Raw genomic sequence first — 16,774 nt, forward strand, 5'->3', positions numbered from 1 at the left:
ATACTGCGAGATTCCTGCAGAAGGTATACGAATTGCGTTGATATACAGAGCACAAGGGAGCCAAAGTCAAGGCCTCCGTGGCGCAATCGGCTAGCGCGTTCGGCTGTTAACAGAAAGGTTGGTGGTTCGAGCCCACCCGGGGGCGAAATCGTTTTAACCGGCACCGAGGTGAGGACATACGTCAACTTTGTTAGAGATACACAGCTAGTGTGACAATTTGGCTGCGTTTGAGTGATGCCACAGAGCCTTATACACATTCAGCCAAGTGACACTGTAGGTAAAAACATGGCCCTACACAGACGTTCTGCTGTTTTCCTTTTTATTCGTCATGTGTGACACTGCAGTAGAGGGACGCCCGCTACAAAAGACGTATTCTTTACATTCAATTTCAGCATATACGTCGCGAGTGCCACATGACATGGCCTGTCTCTCGATGTCGATTTGTATTTGGTGTGTCTTAAGTGTCGGTCTGCAGTAGGCCGCTGTTGGCCGAGCGACGTGCAGTCGCCTTACATGAAGCCCCATGGGCAACGCCAGTGCCACTGTGGACAACAGCGCACTGTAGCCAGAGAGAGGAGCCGAAAGGCGCATTTCGCAGTCGAGCCACGCTATCCCACAAGCTGTGCACTAGGTCAGGATTGTGCAGACCGCTAACTTTTGGTGGGCCGACGCTCGTCCTCGATCGTAAGGGCGAAACATTCAAGAGATTTGGAAAACGGCAATGTGGACACCCCCAGCAGCAGCTGTGTGCCAAATCCGATATCTGGTCGAGGGCTGCAAGATTCAGTATGATGAAGTAACAATTTGGGGATAGCTCACAAACGCTAAGCTGCCGCCTTCTTAGCTCAGTGGTAGAGCACTGGTCTCGTAAACCAGGGGTCGTGAGTTCGAACCTCACAGAAGGCATTCATTTTTTAAACCTTCCTGCAAGGAGCGGAGCTATCTCGAGCAGCATCTAACACATGGCAGTACACTGAATGAAAGGGATGTTCTACAACCTATGACAAGTATTCTACTGGCCTCAGAGGTTTTCTGAATGCATAGGCAGAACATTGGTTTGTATGCATTTTGTAGTATAATGTCATGCTTGGCGATGTCATTCGTTTACGAGCCTCGCTACAGTGTGCATGCACGTTATCCATGTGAAGAGGCGTAAGCAAATGCTACCATTCTGCGAGATTCCTGCAGAAGGTATACGAATTGCGTTGATATACAGAGCACAAGGGAGCCAAAGTCAAGGCCTCCGTGGCGCAATCGGCTAGCGCGTTCGGCTGTTAACCGAAAGGTTGGTGGTTCGAGCCCACCCGGGGGCGAAATCGTTTTAACCGGCACCGAGGTGAGGACATACGTCAACTTTGTTAGAGATACACAGCTAGTGTGACAATTTGGCTGCGTTTGAGTGATGCCACAGAGCCTTATACACATTCAGCCAAGTGACACTGTAGGTAAAAACATGGCCCTACACAGACGTTCTGCTGTTTTCCTTTTTATTCGTCATGTGTGACACTGCAGTAGAGGGACGCCCGCTACAAAAGACGTATTCTTTACATTCAATTTCAGCATATACGTCGCGAGTGCCACATGACATGGCCTGTCTCTCGATGTCGATTTGTATTTGGTGTGTCTTAAGTGTCGGTCTGCAGTAGGCCGCTGTTGGCCGAACGACGTGCAGTCGCCTTACATGAAGCCCCATGGGCAACGCCAGTGCCACTGTGGACAACAGCGCACTGTAGCCAGAGAGAGGAGCCGAAAGGCGCATTTCGCAGTCGAGCCACGCTATCCCACAAGCTGTGCACTAGGTCAGGATTGTGCAGACCGCTAACTTTTGGTGGGCCGACGCTCGTCGTCGATCGTAAGGGCGAAACATTCAAGAGATTTGGAAAACGGCAATGTGGACACCCCCAGCAGCAGCTGTGTGCCAAATCCGATATCTGGTCGAGGGCTGCAAGATTCAGTATGATGAAGTAACAATTTGGGGATAGCTCACAAACGCTAAGCTGCCGCCTTCTTAGCTCAGTGGTAGAGCACTGGTCTCGTAAACCAGGGGTCGTGAGTTCGAACCTCACAGAAGGCATTCATTTTTTAAACCTTCCTGCAAGGAGCGGAGCTATCTCGAGCAGCATCTAACACATGGCAGTACACTGAATGAAAGGGATGTTCTACAACCTATGACAAGTATTCTACTGGCCTCAGAGGTTTTCTGAATGCATAGGCAGAACATTGGTTTGTATGCATTTTGTAGTATAATGTCATGCTTGGCGATGTCATTCGTTTACGAGCCTCGCTACAGTGTGCATGCACGTTATCCATGTGAAGAGGCGTAAGCAAATGCTACCATTCTGCGAGATTCCTGCAGAAGGTATACGAATTGCGTTGATATACAGAGCACAAGGGAGCCAAAGTCAAGGCCTCCGTGGCGCAATCGGCTAGCGCGTTCGGCTGTTAACCGAAAGGTTGGTGGTTCGAGCCCACCCGGGGGCGAAATCGTTTTAACCGGCACCGAGGTGAGGACATACGTCAACTTTGTTAGAGATACACAGCTAGTGTGACAATTTGGCTGCGTTTGAGTGATGCCACAGAGCCTTATACACATTCAGCCAAGTGACACTGTAGGTAAAAACATGGCCCTACACAGACGTTCTGCTGTTTTCCTTTTTATTCGTCATGTGTGACACTGCAGTAGAGGGACGCCCGCTACAAAAGACGTATTCTTTACATTCAATTTCAGCATATACGTCGCGAGTGCCACATGACATGGCCTGTCTCTCGATGTCGATTTGTATTTGGTGTGTCTTAAGTGTCGGTCTGCAGTAGGCCGCTGTTGGCCGAGCGACGTGCAGTCGCCTTACATGAAGCCCCATGGGCAACGCCAGTGCCACTGTGGACAACAGCGCACTGTAGCCAGAGAGAGGAGCCGAAAGGCGCATTTCGCAGTCGAGCCACGCTATCCCACAAGCTGTGCACTAGGTCAGGATTGTGCAGACCGCTAACTTTTGGTGGGCCGACGCTCGTCGTCGATCGTAAGGGCGAAACATTCAAGAGATTTGGAAAATGGCAATGTGGACACCCCCAGCAGCAGCTGTGTGCCAAATCCGATATCTGGTCGAGGGCTGCAAGATTCAGTATGATGAAGTAACAATTTGGGGATAGCTCACAAACGCTAAGCTGCCGCCTTCTTAGCTCAGTGGTAGAGCACTGGTCTCGTAAACCAGGGGTCGTGAGTTCGAACCTCACAGAAGGCATTCATTTTTTAAACCTTCCTGCAAGGAGCGGAGCTATCTCGAGCAGCATCTAACACATGGCAGTACACTGAATGAAAGGGATGTTCTACAACCTATGACAAGTATTCTACTGGCCTCAGAGGTTTTCTGAATGCATAGGCAGAACATTGGTTTGTATGCATTTTGTAGTATAATGTCATGCTTGGCGATGTCATTCGTTTACGAGCCTCGCTACAGTGTGCATGCACGTTATCCATGTGAAGAGGCGTAAGCAAATGCTACCATTCTGCGAGATTCCTGCAGAAGGTATACGAATTGCGTTGATATACAGAGCACAAGGGAGCCAAAGTCAAGGCCTCCGTGGCGCAATCGGCTAGCGCGTTCGGCTGTTAACAGAAAGGTTGGTGGTTCGAGCCCACCCGGGGGCGAAATCGTTTTAACCGGCACCGAGGTGAGGACATACGTCAACTTTGTTAGAGATACACAGCTAGTGTGACAATTTGGCTGCGTTTGAGTGATGCCACAGAGCCTTATACACATTCAGCCAAGTGACACTGTAGGTAAAAACATGGCCCTACACAGACGTTCTGCTGTTTTCCTTTTTATTCGTCATGTGTGACACTGCAGTAGAGGGACGCCCGCTACAAAAGACGTATTCTTTACATTCAATTTCAGCATATACGTCGCGAGTGCCACATGACATGGCCTGTCTCTCGATGTCGATTTGTATTTGGTGTGTCTTAAGTGTCGGTCTGCAGTAGGCCGCTGTTGGCCGAGCGACGTGCAGTCGCCTTACATGAAGCCCCATGGGCAACGCCAGTGCCACTGTGGACAACAGCGCACTGTAGCCAGAGAGAGGAGCCGAAAGGCGCATTTCGCAGTCGAGCCACGCTATCCCACAAGCTGTGCACTAGGTCAGGATTGTGCAGACCGCTAACTTTTGGTGGGCCGACGCTCGTCGTCGATCGTAAGGGCGAAACATTCAAGAGATTTGGAAAATGGCAATGTGGACACCCCCAGCAGCAGCTGTGTGCCAAATCCGATATCTGGTCGAGGGCTGCAAGATTCAGTATGATGAAGTAACAATTTGGGGATAGCTCACAAACGCTAAGCTGCCGCCTTCTTAGCTCAGTGGTAGAGCACTGGTCTCGTAAACCAGGGGTCGTGAGTTCGAACCTCACAGAAGGCATTCATTTTTTAAACCTTCCTGCAAGGAGCGGAGCTATCTCGAGCAGCATCTAACACATGGCAGTACACTGAATGAAAGGGATGTTCTACAACCTATGACAAGTATTCTACTGGCCTCAGAGGTTTTCTGAATGCATAGGCAGAACATTGGTTTGTATGCATTTTGTAGTATAATGTCATGCTTGGCGATGTCATTCGTTTACGAGCCTCGCTACAGTGTGCATGCACGTTATCCATGTGAAGAGGCGTAAGCAAATGCTACCATTCTGCGAGATTCCTGCAGAAGGTATACGAATTGCGTTGATATACAGAGCACAAGGGAGCCAAAGTCAAGGCCTCCGTGGCGCAATCGGCTAGCGCGTTCGGCTGTTAACAGAAAGGTTGGTGGTTCGAGCCCACCCGGGGGCGAAATCGTTTTAACCGGCACCGAGGTGAGGACATACGTCAACTTTGTTAGAGATACACAGCTAGTGTGACAATTTGGCTGCGTTTGAGTGATGCCACAGAGCCTTATACACATTCAGCCAAGTGACACTGTAGGTAAAAACATGGCCCTACACAGACGTTCTGCTGTTTTCCTTTTTATTCGTCATGTGTGACACTGCAGTAGAGGGACGCCCGCTACAAAAGACGTATTCTTTACATTCAATTTCAGCATATACGTCGCGAGTGCCACATGACATGGCCTGTCTCTCGATGTCGATTTGTATTTGGTGTGTCTTAAGTGTCGGTCTGCAGTAGGCCGCTGTTGGCCGAACGACGTGCAGTCGCCTTACATGAAGCCCCATGGGCAACGCCAGTGCCACTGTGGACAACAGCGCACTGTAGCCAGAGAGAGGAGCCGAAAGGCGCATTTCGCAGTCGAGCCACGCTATCCCACAAGCTGTGCACTAGGTCAGGATTGTGCAGACCGCTAACTTTTGGTGGGCCGACGCTCGTCGTCGATCGTAAGGGCGAAACATTCAAGAGATTTGGAAAACGGCAATGTGGACACCCCCAGCAGCAGCTGTGTGCCAAATCCGATATCTGGTCGAGGGCTGCAAGATTCAGTATGATGAAGTAACAATTTGGGGATAGCTCACAAACGCTAAGCTGCCGCCTTCTTAGCTCAGTGGTAGAGCACTGGTCTCGTAAACCAGGGGTCGTGAGTTCGAACCTCACAGAAGGCATTCATTTTTTAAACCTTCCTGCAAGGAGCGGAGCTATCTCGAGCAGCATCTAACACATGGCAGTACACTGAATGAAAGGGATGTTCTACAACCTATGACAAGTATTCTACTGGCCTCAGAGGTTTTCTGAATGCATAGGCAGAACATTGGTTTGTATGCATTTTGTAGTATAATGTCATGCTTGGCGATGTCATTCGTTTACGAGCCTCGCTACAGTGTGCATGCACGTTATCCATGTGAAGAGGCGTAAGCAAATGCTACCATTCTGCGAGATTCCTGCAGAAGGTATACGAATTGCGTTGATATACAGAGCACAAGGGAGCCAAAGTCAAGGCCTCCGTGGCGCAATCGGCTAGCGCGTTCGGCTGTTAACCGAAAGGTTGGTGGTTCGAGCCCACCCGGGGGCGAAATCGTTTTAACCGGCACCGAGGTGAGGACATACGTCAACTTTGTTAGAGATACACAGCTAGTGTGACAATTTGGCTGCGTTTGAGTGATGCCACAGAGCCTTATACACATTCAGCCAAGTGACACTGTAGGTAAAAACATGGCCCTACACAGACGTTCTGCTGTTTTCCTTTTTATTCGTCATGTGTGACACTGCAGTAGAGGGACGCCCGCTACAAAAGACGTATTCTTTACATTCAATTTCAGCATATACGTCGCGAGTGCCACATGACATGGCCTGTCTCTCGATGTCGATTTGTATTTGGTGTGTCTTAAGTGTCGGTCTGCAGTAGGCCGCTGTTGGCCGAGCGACGTGCAGTCGCCTTACATGAAGCCCCATGGGCAACGCCAGTGCCACTGTGGACAACAGCGCACTGTAGCCAGAGAGAGGAGCCGAAAGGCGCATTTCGCAGTCGAGCCACGCTATCCCACAAGCTGTGCACTAGGTCAGGATTGTGCAGACCGCTAACTTTTGGTGGGCCGACGCTCGTCGTCGATCGTAAGGGCGAAACATTCAAGAGATTTGGAAAATGGCAATGTGGACACCCCCAGCAGCAGCTGTGTGCCAAATCCGATATCTGGTCGAGGGCTGCAAGATTCAGTATGATGAAGTAACAATTTGGGGATAGCTCACAAACGCTAAGCTGCCGCCTTCTTAGCTCAGTGGTAGAGCACTGGTCTCGTAAACCAGGGGTCGTGAGTTCGAACCTCACAGAAGGCATTCATTTTTTAAACCTTCCTGCAAGGAGCGGAGCTATCTCGAGCAGCATCTAACACATGGCAGTACACTGAATGAAAGGGATGTTCTACAACCTATGACAAGTATTCTACTGGCCTCAGAGGTTTTCTGAATGCATAGGCAGAACATTGGTTTGTATGCATTTTGTAGTATAATGTCATGCTTGGCGATGTCATTCGTTTACGAGCCTCGCTACAGTGTGCATGCACGTTATCCATGTGAAGAGGCGTAAGCAAATGCTACCATTCTGCGAGATTCCTGCAGAAGGTATACGAATTGCGTTGATATACAGAGCACAAGGGAGCCAAAGTCAAGGCCTCCGTGGCGCAATCGGCTAGCGCGTTCGGCTGTTAACAGAAAGGTTGGTGGTTCGAGCCCACCCGGGGGCGAAATCGTTTTAACCGGCACCGAGGTGAGGACATACGTCAACTTTGTTAGAGATACACAGCTAGTGTGACAATTTGGCTGCGTTTGAGTGATGCCACAGAGCCTTATACACATTCAGCCAAGTGACACTGTAGGTAAAAACATGGCCCTACACAGACGTTCTGCTGTTTTCCTTTTTATTCGTCATGTGTGACACTGCAGTAGAGGGACGCCCGCTACAAAAGACGTATTCTTTACATTCAATTTCAGCATATACGTCGCGAGTGCCACATGACATGGCCTGTCTCTCGATGTCGATTTGTATTTGGTGTGTCTTAAGTGTCGGTCTGCAGTAGGCCGCTGTTGGCCGAGCTACGTGCAGTCGCCTTACATGAAGCCCCATGGGCAACGCCAGTGCCACTGTGGACAACAGCGCACTGTAGCCAGAGAGAGGAGCCGAAAGGCGCATTTCGCAGTCGAGCCACGCTATCCCACAAGCTGTGCACTAGGTCAGGATTGTGCAGACCGCTAACTTTTGGTGGGCCGACGCTCGTCCTCGATCGTAAGGGCGAAACATTCAAGAGATTTGGAAAACGGCAATGTGGACACCCCCAGCAGCAGCTGTGTGCCAAATCCGATATCTGGTCGAGGGCTGCAAGATTCAGTATGATGAAGTAAGAATTTGGGGATAGCTCACAAACGCTAAGCTGCCGCCTTCTTAGCTCAGTGGTAGAGCACTGGTCTCGTAAACCAGGGGTCGTGAGTTCGAACCTCACAGAAGGCATTCATTTTTTAAACCTTCCTGCAAGGAGCGGAGCTATCTCGAGCAGCATCTAACACATGGCAGTACACTGAATGAAAGGGATGTTCTACAACCTATGACAAGTATTCTACTGGCCTCAGAGGTTTTCTGAATGCATAGGCAGACCATTGGTTTGTATGCATTTTGTAGTATAATGTCATGCTTGGCGATGTCATTCGTTTACGAGCCTCGCTACAGTGTGCATGCACGTTATCCATGTGAAGAGGCGTAAGCAAATGCTACCATTCTGCGAGATTCCTGCAGAAGGTATACGAATTGCGTTGATATACAGAGCATAAGGGAGCCAAAGTCAAGGCCTCCGTGGCGCAATCGGCTAGCGCGTTCGGCTGTTAACCGAAAGGTTGGTGGTTCGAGCCCACCCCGGGGCGAAATCGTTTTAACCGGCACCGAGGTGAGGACATACGTCAACTTTGTTAGAGATACACAGCTAGTGTGACAATTTGGCTGCGTTTGAGTGATGCCACAGAGCCTTATACACATTCAGCCAAGTGACACTGTAGGTAAAAACATGGCCCTACACAGACGTTCTGCTGTTTTCCTTTTTATTCGTCATGTGTGACACTGCAGTAGAGGGACGCCCGCTACAAAAGACGTATTCTTTACATTCAATTTCAGCATATACGTCGCGAGTGCCACATGACATGGCCTGTCTCTCGATGTCGATTTGTATTTGGTGTGTCTTAAGTGTCGGTCTGCAGTAGGCCGCTGTTGGCCGAGCGACGTGCAGTCGCCTTACATGAAGCCCCATGGGCAACGCCAGTGCCACTGTGGACAACAGCGCACTGTAGCCAGAGAGAGGAGCCGAAAGGCGCATTTCGCAGTCGAGCCACGCTATCCCACAAGCTGTGCACTAGGTCAGGATTGTGCAGACCGCTAACTTTTGGTGGGCCGACGCTCGTCGTCGATCGTAAGGGCGAAACATTCAAGAGATTTGGAAAACGGCAATGTGGACACCCCCAGCAGCAGCTGTGTGCCAAATCCGATATCTGGTCGAGGGCTGCAAGATTCAGTATGATGAAGTAACAATTTGGGGATAGCTCACAAACGCTAAGCTGCCGCCTTCTTAGCTCAGTGGTAGAGCACTGGTCTCGTAAACCAGGGGTCGTGAGTTCGAACCTCACAGAAGGCATTCATTTTTTAAACCTTCCTGCAAGGAGCGGAGCTATCTCGAGCAGCATCTAACACATGGCAGTACACTGAATGAAAGGGATGTTCTACAACCTATGACAAGTATTCTACTGGCCTCAGAGGTTTTCTGAATGCATAGGCAGAACATTGGTTTGTATGCATTTTGTAGTATAATGTCATGCTTGGCGATGTCATTCGTTTACGAGCCTCGCTACAGTGTGCATGCACGTTATCCATGTGAAGAGGCGTAAGCAAATGCTACCATTCTGCGAGATTCCTGCAGAAGGTATACGAATTGCGTTGATATACAGAGCACAAGGGAGCCAAAGTCAAGGCCTCCGTGGCGCAATCGGCTAGCGCGTTCGGCTGTTAACAGAAAGGTTGGTGGTTCGAGCCCACCCGGGGGCGAAATCGTTTTAACCGGCACCGAGGTGAGGACATACGTCAACTTTGTTAGAGATACACAGCTAGTGTGACAATTTGGCTGCGTTTGAGTGATGCCACAGAGCCTTATACACATTCAGCCAAGTGACACTGTAGGTAAAAACATGGCCCTACACAGACGTTCTGCTGTTTTCCTTTTTATTCGTCATGTGTGACACTGCAGTAGAGGGACGCCCGCTACAAAAGACGTATTCTTTACATTCAATTTCAGCATATACGTCGCGAGTGCCACATGACATGGCCTGTCTCTCGATGTCGATTTGTATTTGGTGTGTCTTAAGTGTCGGTCTGCAGTAGGCCGCTGTTGGCCGAGCTACGTGCAGTCGCCTTACATGAAGCCCCATGGGCAACGCCAGTGCCACTGTGGACAACAGCGCACTGTAGCCAGAGAGAGGAGCCGAAAGGCGCATTTCGCAGTCGAGCCACGCTATCCCACAAGCTGTGCACTAGGTCAGGATTGTGCAGACCGCTAACTTTTGGTGGGCCGACGCTCGTCCTCGATCGTAAGGGCGAAACATTCAAGAGATTTGGAAAACGGCAATGTGGACACCCCCAGCAGCAGCTGTGTGCCAAATCCGATATCTGGTCGAGGGCTGCAAGATTCAGTATGATGAAGTAAGAATTTGGGGATAGCTCACAAACGCTAAGCTGCCGCCTTCTTAGCTCAGTGGTAGAGCACTGGTCTCGTAAACCAGGGGTCGTGAGTTCGAACCTCACAGAAGGCATTCATTTTTTAAACCTTCCTGCAAGGAGCGGAGCTATCTCGAGCAGCATCTAACACATGGCAGTACACTGAATGAAAGGGATGTTCTACAACCTATGACAAGTATTCTACTGGCCTCAGAGGTTTTCTGAATGCATAGGCAGACCATTGGTTTGTATGCATTTTGTAGTATAATGTCATGCTTGGCGATGTCATTCGTTTACGAGCCTCGCTACAGTGTGCATGCACGTTATCCATGTGAAGAGGCGTAAGCAAATGCTACCATTCTGCGAGATTCCTGCAGAAGGTATACGAATTGCGTTGATATACAGAGCATAAGGGAGCCAAAGTCAAGGCCTCCGTGGCGCAATCGGCTAGCGCGTTCGGCTGTTAACCGAAAGGTTGGTGGTTCGAGCCCACCCCGGGGCGAAATCGTTTTAACCGGCACCGAGGTGAGGACATACGTCAACTTTGTTAGAGATACACAGCTAGTGTGACAATTTGGCTGCGTTTGAGTGATGCCACAGAGCCTTATACACATTCAGCCAAGTGACACTGTAGGTAAAAACATGGCCCTACACAGACGTTCTGCTGTTTTCCTTTTTATTCGTCATGTGTGACACTGCAGTAGAGGGACGCCCGCTACAAAAGACGTATTCTTTACATTCAATTTCAGCATATACGTCGCGAGTGCCACATGACATGGCCTGTCTCTCGATGTCGATTTGTATTTGGTGTGTCTTAAGTGTCGGTCTGCAGTAGGCCGCTGTTGGCCGAGCGACGTGCAGTCGCCTTACATGAAGCCCCATGGGCAACGCCAGTGCCACTGTGGACAACAGCGCACTGTAGCCAGAGAGAGGAGCCGAAAGGCGCATTTCGCAGTCGAGCCACGCTATCCCACAAGCTGTGCACTAGGTCAGGATTGTGCAGACCGCTAACTTTTGGTGGGCCGACGCTCGTCGTCGATCGTAAGGGCGAAACATTCAAGAGATTTGGAAAACGGCAATGTGGACACCCCCAGCAGCAGCTGTGTGCCAAATCCGATATCTGGTCGAGGGCTGCAAGATTCAGTATGATGAAGTAACAATTTGGGGATAGCTCACAAACGCTAAGCTGCCGCCTTCTTAGCTCAGTGGTAGAGCACTGGTCTCGTAAACCAGGGGTCGTGAGTTCGAACCTCACAGAAGGCATTCATTTTTTAAACCTTCCTGCAAGGAGCGGAGCTATCTCGAGCAGCATCTAACACATGGCAGTACACTGAATGAAAGGGATGTTCTACAACCTATGACAAGTATTCTACTGGCCTCAGAGGTTTTCTGAATGCATAGGCAGAACATTGGTTTGTATGCATTTTGTAGTATAATGTCATGCTTGGCGATGTCATTCGTTTACGAGCCTCGCTACAGTGTGCATGCACGTTATCCATGTGAAGAGGCGTAAGCAAATGCTACCATTCTGCGAGATTCCTGCAGAAGGTATACGAATTGCGTTGATATACAGAGCACAAGGGAGCCAAAGTCAAGGCCTCCGTGGCGCAATCGGCTAGCGCGTTCGGCTGTTAACAGAAAGGTTGGTGGTTCGAGCCCACCCGGGGGCGAAATCGTTTTAACCGGCACCGAGGTGAGGACATACGTCAACTTTGTTAGAGATACACAGCTAGTGTGACAATTTGGCTGCGTTTGAGTGATGCCACAGAGCCTTATACACATTCAGCCAAGTGACACTGTAGGTAAAAACATGGCCCTACACAGACGTTCTGCTGTTTTCCTTTTTATTCGTCATGTGTGACACTGCAGTAGAGGGACGCCCGCTACAAAAGACGTATTCTTTACATTCAATTTCAGCATATACGTCGCGAGTGCCACATGACATGGCCTGTCTCTCGATGTCGATTTGTATTTGGTGTGTCTTAAGTGTCGGTCTGCAGTAGGCCGCTGTTGGCCGAGCTACGTGCAGTCGCCTTACATGAAGCCCCATGGGCAACGCCAGTGCCACTGTGGACAACAGCGCACTGTAGCCAGAGAGAGGAGCCGAAAGGCGCATTTCGCAGTCGAGCCACGCTATCCCACAAGCTGTGCACTAGGTCAGGATTGTGCAGACCGCTAACTTTTGGTGGGCCGACGCTCGTCCTCGATCGTAAGGGCGAAACATTCAAGAGATTTGGAAAACGGCAATGTGGACACCCCCAGCAGCAGCTGTGTGCCAAATCCGATATCTGGTCGAGGGCTGCAAGATTCAGTATGATGAAGTAAGAATTTGGGGATAGCTCACAAACGCTAAGCTGCCGCCTTCTTAGCTCAGTGGTAGAGCACTGGTCTCGTAAACCAGGGGTCGTGAGTTCGAACCTCACAGAAGGCATTCATTTTTTAAACCTTCCTGCAAGGAGCGGAGCTATCTCGAGCAGCATCTAACACATGGCAGTACACTGAATGAAAGGGATGTTCTACAACCTATGACAAGTATTCTACTGGCCTCAGAGGTTTTCTGAATGCATAGGCAGACCATTGGTTTGTATGCATTTTGTAGTATAATGTCATGCTTGGCGATGTCATTCGTTTACGAGCCTCGCTACAGTGTGCATGCACGTTATCCATGTGAAGAGGCGTAAGCAAATGCTACCATTCTGCGAGATTCCTGCAGAAGGTATACGAATTGCGTTGATATACAGAGCATAAGGGAGCCAAAGTCAAGGCCTCCGTGGCGCAATCGGCTAGCGCGTTCGGCTGTTAACCGAAAGGTTGGTGGTTCGAGCCCACCCCGGGGCGAAATCGTTTTAACCGGCACCGAGGTGAGGACATACGTCAACTTTGTTAGAGATACACAGCTAGTGTGACAATTTGGCTGCGTTTGAGTGATGCCACAGAGCCTTATACACATTCAGCCAAGTGACACTGTAGGTAAAAACATGGCCCTACACAGACGTTCTGCTGTTTTCCTTTTTATTCGTCATGTGTGACACTGCAGTAGAGGGACGCCCGCTACAAAAGACGTATTCTTTACATTCAATTTCAGCATATACGTCGCGAGTGCCACATGACATGGCCTGTCTCTCGATGTCGATTTGTATTTGGTGTGTCTTAAGTGTCGGTCTGCAGTAGGCCGCTGTTGGCCGAGCGACGTGCAGTCGCCTTACATGAAGCCCCATGGGCAACGCCAGTGCCACTGTGGACAACAGCGCACTGTAGCCAGAGAGAGGAGCCGAAAGGCGCATTTCGCAGTCGAGCCACGCTATCCCACAAGCTGTGCACTAGGTCAGGATTGTGCAGACCGCTAACTTTTGGTGGGCCGACGCTCGTCGTCGATCGTAAGGGCGAAACATTCAAGAGATTTGGAAAACGGCAATGTGGACACCCCCAGCAGCAGCTGTGTGCCAAATCCGATATCTGGTCGAGGGCTGCAAGATTCAGTATGATGAAGTAACAATTTGGGGATAGCTCACAAACGCTAAGCTGCCGCCTTCTTAGCTCAGTGGTAGAGCACTGGTCTCGTAAACCAGGGGTCGTGAGTTCGAACCTCACAGAAGGCATTCATTTTTTAAACCTTCCTGCAAGGAGCGGAGCTATCTCGAGCAGCATCTAACACATGGCAGTACACTGAATGAAAGGGATGTTCTACAACCTATGACAAGTATTCTACTGGCCTCAGAGGTTTTCTGAATGCATAGGCAGAACATTGGTTTGTATGCATTTTGTAGTATAATGTCATGCTTGGCGATGTCATTCGTTTACGAGCCTCGCTACAGTGTGCATGCACGTTATCCATGTGAAGAGGCGTAAGCAAATGCTACCATTCTGCGAGATTCCTGCAGAAGGTATACGAATTGCGTTGATATACAGAGCACAAGGGAGCCAAAGTCAAGGCCTCCGTGGCGCAATCGGCTAGCGCGTTCGGCTGTTAACCGAAAGGTTGGTGGTTCGAGCCCACCCGGGGGCGAAATCGTTTTAACCGGCACCGAGGTGAGGACATACGTCAACTTTGTTAGAGATACACAGCTAGTGTGACAATTTGGCTGCGTTTGAGTGATGCCACAGAGCCTTATACACATTCAGCCAAGTGACACTGTAGGTAAAAACATGGCCCTACACAGACGTTCTGCTGTTTTCCTTTTTATTCGTCATGTGTGACACTGCAGTAGAGGGACGCCCGCTACAAAAGACGTATTCTTTACATTCAATTTCAGCATATACGTCGCGAGTGCCACATGACATGGCCTGTCTCTCGATGTCGATTTGTATTTGGTGTGTCTTAAGTGTCGGTCTGCAGTAGGCCGCTGTTGGCCGAGCGACGTGCAGTCGCCTTACATGAAGCCCCATGGGCAACGCCAGTGCCACTGTGGACAACAGCGCACTGTAGCCAGAGAGAGGAGCCGAAAGGCGCATTTCGCAGTCGAGCCACGCTATCCCACAAGCTGTGCACTAGGTCAGGATTGTGCAGACCGCTAACTTTTGGTGGGCCGACGCTCGTCCTCGATCGTAAGGGCGAAACATTCAAGAGATTTGGAAAACGGCAATGTGGACACCCCCAGCAGCAGCTGTGTGCCAAATCCGATATCTGGTCGAGGGCTGCAAGATTCAGTATGATGAACTAACAATTTGGGGATAGCTCACAAACGCTAAGCTGCCGCCTTCTTAGCTCAGTGGTAGAGCACTGGTCTCGTAAACCAGGGGTCGTGAGTTCGAACCTCACAGAAGGCATTCATTTTTTAAACCTTCCTGCAAGGAGCGGAGCTATCTCGAGCAGCATCTAACACATGGCAGTACACTGAATGAAAGGGATGTTCTACAACCTATGACAAGTATTCTACTGGCCTCAGAGGTTTTCTGAATGCATAGGCAGAACATTGGTTTGTATGCATTTTGTAGTATAATGTCATGCTTGGCGATGTCATTCGTTTACGAGCCTCGCTACAGTGTGCATGCACGTTATCCATGTGAAGAGGCGTAAGCAAATGCTACCATTCTGCGAGATTCCTGCAGAAGGTATACGAATTGCGTTGATATACAGAGCACAAGGGAGCCAAAGTCAAGGCCTCCGTGGCGCAATCGGCTAGCGCGTTCGGCTGTTAACCGAAAGGTTGGTGGTTCGAGCCCACCCGGGGGCGAAATCGTTTTAACCGGCACCGAGGTGAGGACATACGTCAACTTTGTTAGAGATACACAGCTAGTTTGACAATTTGGCTGCGTTTGAGTGATGCCACAGAGCCTTATACACATTCAGCCAAGTGACACTGTAGGTAAAAACATGGCCCTACACAGACGTTCTGCTGTTTTCCTTTTTATTCGTCATGTGTGACACTGCAGTAGAGGGACGCCCGCTACAAAAGACGTATTCTTTACATTCAATTTCAGCATATACGTCGCGAGTGCCACATGACATGGCCTGTCTCTCGATGTCGATTTGTATTTGGTGTGTCTTAAGTGTCGGTCTGCAGTAGGCCGCTGTTGGCCGAGCGACGTGCAGTCGCCTTACATGAAGCCCCATGGGCAACGCCAGTGCCACTGTGGACAACAGCGCACTGTAGCCAGAGAGAGGAGCCGAAAGGCGCATTTCGCAGTCGAGCCACGCTATCCCACAAGCTGTGCACTAGGTCAGGATTGTGCAGACCGCTAACTTTTGGTGGGCCGACGCTCGTCCTCGATCGTAAGGGCGAAACATTCAAGAGATTTGGAAAACGGCAATGTGGACACCCCCAGCAGCAGCTGTGTGCCAAATCCGATATCTGGTCGAGGGCTGCAAGATTCAGTATGATGAAGTAACAATTTGGGGATAGCTCACAAACGCTAAGCTGCCGCCTTCTTAGCTCAGTGGTAGAGCACTGGTCTCGTAAACCAGGGGTCGTGAGTTCGAACCTCACAGAAGGCATTCATTTTTTAAACCTTCCTGCAAGGAGCGGAGCTATCTCGAGCAGCATCTAACACATGGCAGTACACTGAATGAAAGGGATGTTCTACAACCTATGACAAGTATTCTACTGGCCTCAGAGGTTTTCTGAATGCATAGGCAGAACATTGGTTTGTATGCATTTTGTAGTATAATGTCATGCTTGGCGATGTCATTCGTTTACGAGCCTCGCTACAGTGTGCATGCACGTTATCCATGTGAAGAGGCGTAAGCAAATGCTACCATTCTGCGAGATTCCTGCAGAAGGTATACGAATTGCGTTGATATACAGAGCACAAGGGAGCCAAAGTCAAGGCCTCCGTGGCGCAATCGGCTAGCGCGTTCGGCTGTTAACCGAAAGGTTGGTGGTTCGAGCCCACCCGGGGGCGAAATCGTTTTAACCGGCACCGAGGTGAGGACATACGTCAACTTTGTTAGAGATACACAGCTAGTGTGACAATTTGGCTGCGTTTGAGTGATGCCACAGAGCCTTATACACATTCAGCCAAGTGACACTGTAGGTAAAAACATGGCCCTACACAGACGTTCTGCTGTTTTCCTTTTTATTCGTCATGTGTGACACTGCAGTAGAGGGACGCCCGCTACAAAAGACGTATTCTTTACATTCAATTTCAGCATATACGTCGCGAGTGCCACATGACATGG

General features: G+C 49.9%; 29 non-coding genes across 29 annotated transcripts; all 29 read left to right on the forward strand.

The window, feature by feature from the left end:
• The first annotated feature begins 71 nt into the window (after positions 1–71).
• On the forward strand, positions 72–145 carry Trnan-guu. Its single transcript has one exon. It is a non-coding gene; the product is annotated as a tRNA-Asn (tRNA).
• Positions 146–834: 689 nt separating this feature from the next.
• Positions 835–906, forward strand: Trnat-cgu. Its single transcript has one exon. It is a non-coding gene; the product is annotated as a tRNA-Thr (tRNA).
• Positions 907–1,239: 333 nt separating this feature from the next.
• On the forward strand, positions 1,240–1,313 carry Trnan-guu. Its single transcript has one exon. It is a non-coding gene; the product is annotated as a tRNA-Asn (tRNA).
• Positions 1,314–2,002: 689 nt separating this feature from the next.
• Trnat-cgu lies at positions 2,003–2,074 on the forward strand. Its single transcript has one exon. It is a non-coding gene; the product is annotated as a tRNA-Thr (tRNA).
• A 333-nt stretch (positions 2,075–2,407) lies between these two features.
• On the forward strand, positions 2,408–2,481 carry Trnan-guu. Its single transcript has one exon. It is a non-coding gene; the product is annotated as a tRNA-Asn (tRNA).
• A 689-nt stretch (positions 2,482–3,170) lies between these two features.
• Positions 3,171–3,242, forward strand: Trnat-cgu. The gene has a single exon. It is a non-coding gene; the product is annotated as a tRNA-Thr (tRNA).
• A 333-nt stretch (positions 3,243–3,575) lies between these two features.
• Trnan-guu lies at positions 3,576–3,649 on the forward strand. Its single transcript has one exon. It is a non-coding gene; the product is annotated as a tRNA-Asn (tRNA).
• A 689-nt stretch (positions 3,650–4,338) lies between these two features.
• Positions 4,339–4,410, forward strand: Trnat-cgu. Its single transcript has one exon. It is a non-coding gene; the product is annotated as a tRNA-Thr (tRNA).
• A 333-nt stretch (positions 4,411–4,743) lies between these two features.
• Trnan-guu lies at positions 4,744–4,817 on the forward strand. Its single transcript has one exon. It is a non-coding gene; the product is annotated as a tRNA-Asn (tRNA).
• Positions 4,818–5,506: 689 nt separating this feature from the next.
• Positions 5,507–5,578, forward strand: Trnat-cgu. The gene has a single exon. It is a non-coding gene; the product is annotated as a tRNA-Thr (tRNA).
• Positions 5,579–5,911: 333 nt separating this feature from the next.
• Trnan-guu lies at positions 5,912–5,985 on the forward strand. Its single transcript has one exon. It is a non-coding gene; the product is annotated as a tRNA-Asn (tRNA).
• A 689-nt stretch (positions 5,986–6,674) lies between these two features.
• Positions 6,675–6,746, forward strand: Trnat-cgu. Its single transcript has one exon. It is a non-coding gene; the product is annotated as a tRNA-Thr (tRNA).
• A 333-nt stretch (positions 6,747–7,079) lies between these two features.
• On the forward strand, positions 7,080–7,153 carry Trnan-guu. The gene has a single exon. It is a non-coding gene; the product is annotated as a tRNA-Asn (tRNA).
• A 689-nt stretch (positions 7,154–7,842) lies between these two features.
• On the forward strand, positions 7,843–7,914 carry Trnat-cgu. Its single transcript has one exon. It is a non-coding gene; the product is annotated as a tRNA-Thr (tRNA).
• A 333-nt stretch (positions 7,915–8,247) lies between these two features.
• On the forward strand, positions 8,248–8,321 carry Trnan-guu. The gene has a single exon. It is a non-coding gene; the product is annotated as a tRNA-Asn (tRNA).
• Positions 8,322–9,010: 689 nt separating this feature from the next.
• Positions 9,011–9,082, forward strand: Trnat-cgu. The gene has a single exon. It is a non-coding gene; the product is annotated as a tRNA-Thr (tRNA).
• A 333-nt stretch (positions 9,083–9,415) lies between these two features.
• Trnan-guu lies at positions 9,416–9,489 on the forward strand. The gene has a single exon. It is a non-coding gene; the product is annotated as a tRNA-Asn (tRNA).
• Positions 9,490–10,178: 689 nt separating this feature from the next.
• Positions 10,179–10,250, forward strand: Trnat-cgu. Its single transcript has one exon. It is a non-coding gene; the product is annotated as a tRNA-Thr (tRNA).
• Positions 10,251–10,583: 333 nt separating this feature from the next.
• Positions 10,584–10,657, forward strand: Trnan-guu. The gene has a single exon. It is a non-coding gene; the product is annotated as a tRNA-Asn (tRNA).
• Positions 10,658–11,346: 689 nt separating this feature from the next.
• Positions 11,347–11,418, forward strand: Trnat-cgu. Its single transcript has one exon. It is a non-coding gene; the product is annotated as a tRNA-Thr (tRNA).
• A 333-nt stretch (positions 11,419–11,751) lies between these two features.
• On the forward strand, positions 11,752–11,825 carry Trnan-guu. The gene has a single exon. It is a non-coding gene; the product is annotated as a tRNA-Asn (tRNA).
• A 689-nt stretch (positions 11,826–12,514) lies between these two features.
• Positions 12,515–12,586, forward strand: Trnat-cgu. Its single transcript has one exon. It is a non-coding gene; the product is annotated as a tRNA-Thr (tRNA).
• Positions 12,587–12,919: 333 nt separating this feature from the next.
• Trnan-guu lies at positions 12,920–12,993 on the forward strand. The gene has a single exon. It is a non-coding gene; the product is annotated as a tRNA-Asn (tRNA).
• A 689-nt stretch (positions 12,994–13,682) lies between these two features.
• On the forward strand, positions 13,683–13,754 carry Trnat-cgu. Its single transcript has one exon. It is a non-coding gene; the product is annotated as a tRNA-Thr (tRNA).
• Positions 13,755–14,087: 333 nt separating this feature from the next.
• Trnan-guu lies at positions 14,088–14,161 on the forward strand. The gene has a single exon. It is a non-coding gene; the product is annotated as a tRNA-Asn (tRNA).
• Positions 14,162–14,850: 689 nt separating this feature from the next.
• On the forward strand, positions 14,851–14,922 carry Trnat-cgu. The gene has a single exon. It is a non-coding gene; the product is annotated as a tRNA-Thr (tRNA).
• Positions 14,923–15,255: 333 nt separating this feature from the next.
• Positions 15,256–15,329, forward strand: Trnan-guu. The gene has a single exon. It is a non-coding gene; the product is annotated as a tRNA-Asn (tRNA).
• A 689-nt stretch (positions 15,330–16,018) lies between these two features.
• Positions 16,019–16,090, forward strand: Trnat-cgu. Its single transcript has one exon. It is a non-coding gene; the product is annotated as a tRNA-Thr (tRNA).
• Positions 16,091–16,423: 333 nt separating this feature from the next.
• Positions 16,424–16,497, forward strand: Trnan-guu. The gene has a single exon. It is a non-coding gene; the product is annotated as a tRNA-Asn (tRNA).
• Positions 16,498–16,774: the final 277 nt, after the last annotated feature.

The sequence above is a fragment of the Schistocerca piceifrons genome, chromosome 5, assembly GCF_021461385.2.
Source record: "Schistocerca piceifrons isolate TAMUIC-IGC-003096 chromosome 5, iqSchPice1.1, whole genome shotgun sequence".
Classification (NCBI taxonomy): domain Eukaryota; kingdom Metazoa; phylum Arthropoda; class Insecta; order Orthoptera; family Acrididae; genus Schistocerca; species Schistocerca piceifrons.